Genomic DNA, 9,643 nt, shown 5'->3' on the forward strand with positions numbered 1-9,643 from the left:
TAATTAACCAGCTCAGCCCAGAGAGGTCCACATCATTTCCACCCACATTCCTTTGGCCAGAAGTGCCACCTGGCCCCACCTGGATCTGGATACACAAGGAGGGGCAACTGGGAAATGTCATCCCAGGCTGGGCAGTCACCCCCCGCCCTGCACGTGGAAGGAGAGAGTGAAGCAGTGGGCAGCGGCCATCTCTGCCCCTCCACGGTGGCAACTGACAACTCCCATCACTTTTCTCCTCTTCCTGAGACCCTTGGGCCCGGAGTCCTCTCTCTGGGCCTCTGGCTGGCACGATACCTGGGTCAGGAGGGCACAGAGGGAGGAGCAACGGCCCAGGAAAGGGCTCACAGCGCTGCTCCCCACACTTGGCTGGGTGGGGAGAAGTTCTGGCTGTTTTGAGCTGATTGTGTTTAGAACCTTCTGTATCTGCTGAGCCGCTAATTCCGGTGCCATCTGCCTGTGTTCCCAGCACCAAAGCCCTGGGATAAACAACTTTTTTTCTGTAGTTCTTAAAGAAAGTTTCATCAGGGAGTGGGGAGAGGGAGAGGAGGGAGGCCTCTGAATGTCTTGCCTCTGAAGAGGATGTGCTGCCCAGCCAAGGGACGAGTGACATTGGAGGGACTGTAGTGTAATTTGCATGGAGCTCAGAGCCTCATAAGAATCACCTGAGATGGCTGTGATTTGCCCCATTTTACAGAGAAGGAAGCTGAGGCCCAAAGAAATTAAAGAATTTGCTTAAGGTCCAACATCCGTGACTGCTGAGCAGATCTGGCGACTCATTTTCCATTACTGCTTCTTCACACATCAGTCCTTCCAGCTGGAAGCACCCTGCTCTTCGGCCCTCCCTTGGAGACCCTCCTCCCACTGCCGAATTCTGGGGATCGGAAAAGCTCAGGACTGGAAAGGAGGCTCAGGAGAGCAGCGGGCCTGGCAGTCAGGGTCGCACAGCATGGTGAAGCTGGGCGATGGAGGGGTGCAAAGGACATAGACTTGGAGGAGCTGCACTAGGAACGAATCCCGGCTCCACCAAGCGCCTGCTCTGTGATCCCGTGTGGGCTTCACCTCTCTGTGAAACAGCAGTAAAACCTCTCCTTTCTCCGCCACCATGGAGGGGCTGGCACGTGGCACGTGGTAACAGATGTTTGTTCCCCTTCCATTCAGATGCATGACTCGGGGCTTTAATCATCACCTCCAAGAACACCCAGCCTCAACTCTCACCGCCCCCCCCAACACAGTTTCTCAGGAAATCTCATTACTTTCCAAGGCTCCATGCAAATGTCGCTGTGATTTGGGTCAATAATAGTAACATGGAAAGGATTTGGAATCTGCATCCCAGATCTCAGCTGCCTTGTTTTTGGAGTAAACTGACTTGGGACAGGATGCCAACTCTGTCACCTGCCCACCGAGTGAGGTGGCACTTGGCACTTCGCTATGCCAAAGTGTGCTTACTCATGAAATGGGGATTATACTGGAATCTCCCTCATACTGTATTTAAAAATAAAAACAAAACCCCAAAGGTATAAAAGTTCTTTGTACTGAGCCAGAGACCAAATATTAACCATACCTAGGATTTAATTTTAATAGGCTTACTGAGGGATAATTGGCATATGATAAACTGCATATTTAAGTGTACGATTTGATAAGTTTTGACATATGTGTACCTCTGTGAAACCATCACCACAGTCAAAATGATGAGTACATTCATCACCCCAAACTTTCCTTTGTGCCCCTTTGTAATCCTTACCTACAACCCATGCTCACCCCTCTGTCCTCAGGCAACCATCCATCTGCCTTTTATCACTACAGATCGGTTTGCATTTTTCAGAATTTTTTATAAGTGGAACCATACCACATGTAATCTTTTTGTCTGGCTTCTTTAACTCAGCATAATTATTTTCAGATTTATTCATGTTGTTGCAATAGTGTATCAATTCATGTGTATCAATAGTTCATTCTTTTTTATTTTTGAGTAGTTTTCCCTTGCATGGATAGAATTTTTTTCATCCATTCAATGACCCTGTTAATGGGCTTTTAGGTTGTCTCAAATTTGGAACTATTACAGACAAAACTGCTCTGAGCCTTTGTGTACCATTTCCCTCTAATTTCTGTCTTAGCAGCACCTCACAAATGTGTCTGTGTTGTGTTTTAATTTTCATTCACTTAAAGATACTTCATAATTTCCACTTGCATTTCTTCTTTGTACTATGGATTATTTAGAAGTGTGTTACTTAGTTTCCAAATATTCGGGTATTTTCCAGATACCTTTCTATTATCAATTTCTAATTTAATTCCATTGTGGTCGGAGAACATATGTTGTGTGACTTGAACCCTTTTAAAATTTTTGAGATTTGTTATACATAGCCCAGAATCTTGTCTATCTTAGTAAGTGTTTGTGTGCCCTTCAAAAGAATGTGTGTTCTGCTGTTGCTGGGTAGAATGCTCTATAAATGCCAATTAGGTTCAGTTTGTTGATGGCATTGTTCAAGTCTTCTCTATCCTGACTAATTTTCTGCTTATTTGTTCTCTCAGTTACTGAGAGAGGGGTATTTTGCAATCTTTAGCCAACTGAAGTTTGTTTATTTCTTCTTGAAGTTTCATAAGTTTTCCTTCATGTATTTTGAACCTCTGTTATTATGTTCATAAGCATTAATAATTGATACGTCCTCCCGATGAACTGACACTTCTGTCATGAAATGGCCCTCTTTATCCCAGGCAACATTGTTTGCATTGAAGTCTACTTCATCTGCTATTGATAACACCACCAGCTTTCTTTTGATTAGTGTTACATGGTATATAATTTTTCATCCCTTACTTTTAACCTATTCTGTCTTTTTATATTTAAAATGTGTTTCTCAGAGGCTGCTTATAGCTGGGTCTTGCTTTTGTATCCAGTATGACGATCTATGCCTTTTAGTTGAATATATTTAATGTGATGACTGATATGGTTGGGTTTTAGATGTACCATCTTGCTATTTATTTTCTATTTCTTCCATCTGTTCTTTGTTCCCTTTTCCCTCTTGTTCTTCCTTCTTTTGGATTAATTGGGTAGTTTTTATGATTCCATTTAATCTCCTTTGTTGGCTTCTTAGTTATAACTCCTTGTTTTGTTATTTTGGTCTTCGCCTTAAGATTTACAGTATACATTTTTAACTTATCGCTGCCTACTCTCCAGTGTTATTATACCACTTCACATTTAGTGTAAGAACCTTACAAGAGCCTCTCCGAGTCTTTGTGTTAAAGTGGTTGTACATTTACTTCTACATAACAAATGGTAAATAGTCAATTATCCTTTAAAGATATTTAAATAGAGAAAAAAACGTATTTTATATTTACTCACATAGTTCTCAGTTTCAGAGCTCTTTATGCCTAGGTGTCTACATCCATATTTCTACCTGTTGTTATTTTCCTTCTGCCTACCTTTAACGTTTCTTGTAGTGCATATCATCTAGGGATGAAGCCTTTCAACATCTGTGTATCTGAAAACATCTTTAATTTGCCTTTATTTGTGAAAATATTTTCCTTGTCTATAGAATTCTAGGATGACTGTTTTGTGTTCTTTTGTTTTTTTCCTTTTCAGTACTTTAAAGATCTTGCTCTCCTGTCATCTGATTTACATTGTTTCTGATGAGAAATCAGCTGTCCTCATTTCTTTCTTCCTCTGTAAGTAATGTGTCTCTTTCCTCTGGCTGCTGTTAAGATTTTCTCCTTATCACTGGTTTTGATGAATTTCATTGTAATATGCCTTGGTATAATTTTTTCATGTTCCTTGTGCTTGAATTTTGTTAAGCTTCTTGGATCTATAAATTCAAAGTAGTGACCAAATATGGGGAGAAAATTGACCATTATTTCTTCAAATGTATTTCTGAACCCCTCCCCTTAATTTTAGGGACCGCAGTTACACATATAACAGGCAATTTGAAGTGGTCCCACAGATCACTGATAATCTGTTTATCTTTTTTATATTATTCTTTTTCTCTGTGTGTTTCCTTTTGGATACTTTGTATTTCTGTGTCATCATGTTAGCCAGTCTTTTTTTCTGCAATGTCAAATTTGCCATTAAAACCATCTAATGTCGTTTTCGTCTCACACATTGTTACTTTCATCTCTAGAAGTTCAATTTTGCTCTTTTGTATATCTTCCACGGCTCTACGTATCATTTCCAATCTTTCTCCTATATTTCTGTACATATGAAATAATGTTATAATCATTGGTTTTACCATTCTTTTATGCTAGTTATATCATTTGTTTTATTTCTAAGTTTTGATTGATTGATTTTTATACTTATTATAGGTCATATTTTCTTTGCTTGCCTGGAAATTTTTGACTGAATGCTAGTCATTATCAATTTTGTCTTTCAGGGTACTTAATATTTGTGTATTCTTATAAATACTCTTAAACTTTGTCTTGGGACACAGTTAAGTAACATGGGCACACATATTTCAAATCTTGCTTTTAAGCTTTATTAAACATGAACACAGCAGCATTTAGCCTAGAGCCAATTTTCCCACATTACTGAAGCAAGACCCTTCTGAATACTCTGCCCCATGACTGATTTGGTTTCCCACTCCGCTGGAGTAGGAACTGTTTGAGTTTCAGGATTGTTCCCTCAAATCCTTTTGGCTGTGTTCCCCCAGACTCAGGTGGTGTCCACGCACCAAGATTTGAGCAGACTCTTGCAAATCTTTGGTGTCGTCTCTGTGTGAAGTTCTCTCACCTCCAGTACTCTGCCCTGCAAACTCAAGCTGCCTCATTCTCCCCAAATTCCAGCTCAATCTCCTTAACTCAGGAAGACAACCCAATTCTGCCTGGATTTCCTCTCTCTGACACCTGGCCTATGATTTCTCTTTAGGCAGTAAGCTCAGGAAATTATAGGGCTATTTCCCATTTCTCAGGGATCATTATTCTTTGTGGCTTGGTGGCTAATGTCTTGGAAACCGTTGTTTCATATATTTGGTCTATTTTTTAGTTGTTTCATGTAAGCAGGTAAGTGTGACCCCTGTTATTCCAGCTTAGCTGGAAGAAGAATTCTTGGTAATTTACGGAGCACTCACAGATGCCAGGCCCTGTTCATAGCACTTTCCTTGCATTAACTCATTTTATCTTCACAGCAACCTATAATATAGGGACAATCATTGTCCCCATTTTACAGATGAGAAAACTGAGAGGCAAGAAGTGGAGTTACCTCCCCAAGGCCACTCAGCTGGTAAATGGTACAGCCAGGATTCTTACCTGGCCAGGCTGTCCCATAGGCTGCCCTCTTCACTCTACCCAGCACTTCCTGACCCTGGTGCCTCAAATGGGTTATGCATGGGTTTCACTTATCCAGGGGTCCGATGGCTGGTAGCTCTCACTCAGGAAGCAACATTGTCTCCCTCCCAGGGTGCTGGAGAAATGCCGCCATTTTTCTAGGTGGTCCCTGACAATGGAAAGCACGGCTATGTTCCATGTGGTGCATCCTCTCACAGTAGGCACTTCATAAAGTAGCTGTCACTGTTGTTGTTATTTATATTATTCTTACTACGAGAGTCAGGACTCAACATGGTGCCTCAGGATGTCTGCACATACCAGCAATTCAGAAAAATGCACATCACTGAAGAGCACATAGGTGTCAGCTACAAATCCCCACTGGGGCTCCTGCTCTGGAGAACTCAACCAAGACACTTCTGACTCTCCCAGACCCCCTGTACTCATTAGCCCAGATTAGGAGGGGGTCCTTCCAACCTGCTCTGGGCCTCCAAGGAATGAGGCTGTAATCTTGTTGCCAAAACAGCTCTGCTGTTCTCCTCTATGGGCTTCAGGAAGAATAAAGACACGTGGGGAACATTCATGATATGAACGTTAGGGCAAGAGACACACAAGTTCAAACCCTGAGTCCTTATGAGCTCTGTGACCCTGAGCTTCAGTTTCTTCATTTATAAACAGGGAGTTGTAATAGCCACCTTACAGGGCTATGGAGAGGGTTAAACCAGATCATGGATGGGGATGGGCTTAGCACAATGCCTAGAACAGTTTTCTCTGGTCAGAACTGTTGCAATCATCACCAACTAGCCCAGTGACCTTGGATAAATTATCTCATTTCTGTAAAATGGGGGAAATAATAGGATTTTCCTTATAGTCAAATTATAAGGGTGAAGTGAAATAATCACATCTGCCTGATTCCTACATCACTCACCTCCACCCCTTTTGTTTCACTGACCCTCAAACCCCCTTTCTTAGCGCTACCATCCTGGGAAATCCCATGCTCTGAGGCTGGGGGGAGCAGAGGCAAAGGGTCTCCATGCCCCCGTCTCAGAGCAGACTAGGCAACCACGGCACTGGAGTTGGCTTGATAGTTTACCAATGTCTCATAAAGCCAAACAGCCTGTCAGAGAAACAAGGGTGTCATCTCTAATTTCTCTGATGCTTCATTTAAATGCAGCCATTGCCCAAAGGCCTCCAGGTATTTAGAGAAACATCATAACAATATGATCCCTGCCTCATGTGCATGTGGAATTATGCTCTTCCTGAAGCCCTGTGAGTGCTACACATGTTTATTTGAAAACCAGGTGAGTCTCAGCCATGAGAAATGGAGGAGACTCTGCCCCCACAGAACATCTGGATGGTCCTGAGTTGGCTGGGGGTCATGAGACCCACAGTGTGGACTGGCAACAACACACATCAAATGGTTCAGGGTCACACCCACCACCTCATCCGGTCCTGTGGGTCTGAGTGAGCTAAGGCAGGCCAGAGCCCCAGAGTCTGCAGATATAGCAATCGGCAACCACAAAGTAAGGTCAACAAACTAGCAGCCAATGTTTCCTGAGTGCTTACCATGTTCCAGTCACTGCTCATCATCCCCATTTAGCAGATGAGAAAACTGAGACACAGAGAGGTGAAATGACCTACGCAAGGTCCCACAGCTGGGAAGTGGCAGAGTGGGATTTGAACCCAGACCACCAGGTTCCAGAGCTTGCAGTAAAGTCACTGTAATGAAGTCCAGACTCCCCACCTAGCACAGAAGGCAACTCCCCTCCCCAATTTGACTCCTCATGTGTATCAGTTAGCGTTTGCTGCATAACAAATCATCCTAAAACTTAGAGCTTAAAACACAAGCGTGTACATTTCTAATGGCTCTGCTGGTCAGCCAGGCAGCTCTTCCAGGCCAGGCTGGCCTGACTGGGGCTGATGGTTCCAAATGGCCTCAGCCAACTGTATGGGTCTCCAATGGAACAGCTGAGATGGCTGGGGCATCTGTCCACATAGTCTCTCATCCCCAGAAAGCCAGCCTGAGCTTGCCCGGGGGTGGCGGTCACAGGTCTCCCAGCAGCAGGAAAGGGCTGGCCCCTTGCACAGCATTTTTCAAGTCCCTGCATGTGTTATGTTATTAATGTCATCTTGATCAAAGCAGGTCATTGTGCCAGGCCCAGATTCAAGGTAGAGAAACAGGTTCAACCTCCTGGTCAGAGGAGCAGCAACCAACACTGCATAGCAAAGGGCATACACTGTGGGGGAGGCTGGGGTTTGTGAGCACTTTGCAATCTGTCACACCATGTCTCCAGCTTCACCTGTTGCCAGCCTTCCCTCCCCTTGTCTGCTGCTGAAGTTGCAAAAATACTCTGGATTTCCACACATGCTGCCCCCTCTGCCTGGAGTGCTGTTTCCTTAACTGTCCCTGAGAAGATCTTTCAAAATTCAGCTCAGGGGACAGTAACTGCTTTGGAGGCTGGGAGGGAGGGAAGGAGGCATGAAGGGAGGGAGAGAGGGAGGCAGGACAGGAGCGAAGGAGGTGGGGAGGCAAACGAATGAGGCTTGGGTGAAAGAGACAAGGTGATCTAGGGTCAGATGCCAGGTCAATGACCAGGCAGGGCCAGGCCCAGGGCAGGTAGCAGCTGCCCAAACACCCACCAAGCCTGGCACAGAAGAGCCTGAGCTCAGGGTATACATCCTGGTGGGGGGAGGAGGGGTAAAACATTTACTAGCTGATAACAAAGTTAATTCCCACAGACAAGTGTTGCCAAGGAGAAGGGCAGGTGCCTGAGATGGGTAGCAGGGCTTGATACGGTCCCAGGTGAGGTTGGGGGAGCCTTCTTGAAGGAGGTGACATTTGATCAGAGACTGAAGGATGCAGTGAGGTAAGTAGAGGCAGGGGTGTGGCAGGCAGAAGGAGCAACGTGGATGTCCTCTCCTGAGGTGGGAGGGGCAGGGCTGGTCTAAGGAGCTGAAGTAAGACCCCCAGGCTGCTACCCAGAAAGGGAAGCAGGAGGGCTTTATGTGAGGCTGGGAGGGTAGCCAGAGCCTGGGGTGGAGGCTTAGGCCCTCCTCGGAAATCCTGTACAGCTTGAAGGTATCTGTGGGATGGGAGGAGAGGCTGAGTCTCAGCCCTGAAAGGTCTGGGGTCTCAGGAAAAGGAGCAAAGCAGCAGCTCAGATGCTGAAATCTAGAACAATAAGGATAAGAGCAAATCCTCACATACCACGTACTACTACAGGCCAGGTCGGTGCTACATGTACCCACTTAATCCTTACGACAACCCAGTGAGGCATGGTGTCCTATTGTTCCTATTTAACAGATGAGAAAACTGAGGCACAGGGAGACTGAGCAGCTTGACCAGGGTCACACAGCTAAGAAAGTGGTGGAGCTGGGCTTCAAACACAGATCATGTCACTGCAAAGCTTGTGCTCTTACCCACTATCCTCGCCTGTCTTGTTGTTTGACAGTCATTCAACAAGCATTCATTAATCATGTAGCACATGCAGACACTGCCCTTGGTGCCGAGGATACGGCAAGGGACAAGAGACATCTGGTCTTGGTCTCTTGGCACTGATGCTCCAGCTGGACAAAGAAGTAGAGCAACAAATGTCAGATAACAATAGAGGCTATGATGCAAATAAAACAGGGCGATGCAATAGAAATTATGTCTGGGTAGGGTATGGGGGCAAAGTTGGGTGAGTGAATGGATAGTCCCCAGAGGAGGTGACATTTGTGCCAAGACCTCAATGCCATGAATGGATGAGGAAGAAGAGAGCTTCCCAGGGAGAGGAAACAGCAAGTGCAAAGGCCCTGAGGTGGGAGTGAGTTCCGTGTAATTGAGAAACTGAACAAAGGTCAGTGTGGTGGAGACAGGGTGAGTGAGGGGCAGAGGGCAGAAGACGAGGTCCGAGGGGCAGGCCGGGCAGATCTGGTTGGGTCTCAGGGGCCACATGTGTTGCTGTCCTCTGTGTGCCCTCCAGATTCACCATCACCTTCCTCCCCTGCTCTGTGCCTGGGACACTGACCTGTGGGGGCAGCACCAACAGGGCCCTGCACCCTCCTGGCCCCCCAGCTTCTGTTGGGTCCTGGAGGCAACAGAGGAGACCAGGGGGAGGAGGAGAGAGGTCAGGTGTTTATTCATGGCTCTTCCCGCTAAGCTATGTTTGGCAGTGGCTGCATCTCTCTCCTGTAGTTCCAGCTCCATCGGGTAGCCCCTCTCCCATGGCTGCAGCGCTCTCTGGAGTCTGATAACCACCCCTCCTCGGCCCCGTCAGAACTGAGATGGACACAGCTCCCCGCTCTTGCTCATCCCAGGGGCCCCACCATCCCTTGTTGGTTTCCTGTATCCTGTCTATACCTTGGTGAATCATTCCTCCATCAAACTCCCTTCAATCACCCTCCCTCATTGGTCATTTGC

This window comes from Balaenoptera physalus (genome assembly GCF_965194825.1).
Source record: "Balaenoptera physalus genome assembly, chromosome: 1".
Taxonomy (NCBI): domain Eukaryota; kingdom Metazoa; phylum Chordata; class Mammalia; order Artiodactyla; family Balaenopteridae; genus Balaenoptera; species Balaenoptera physalus.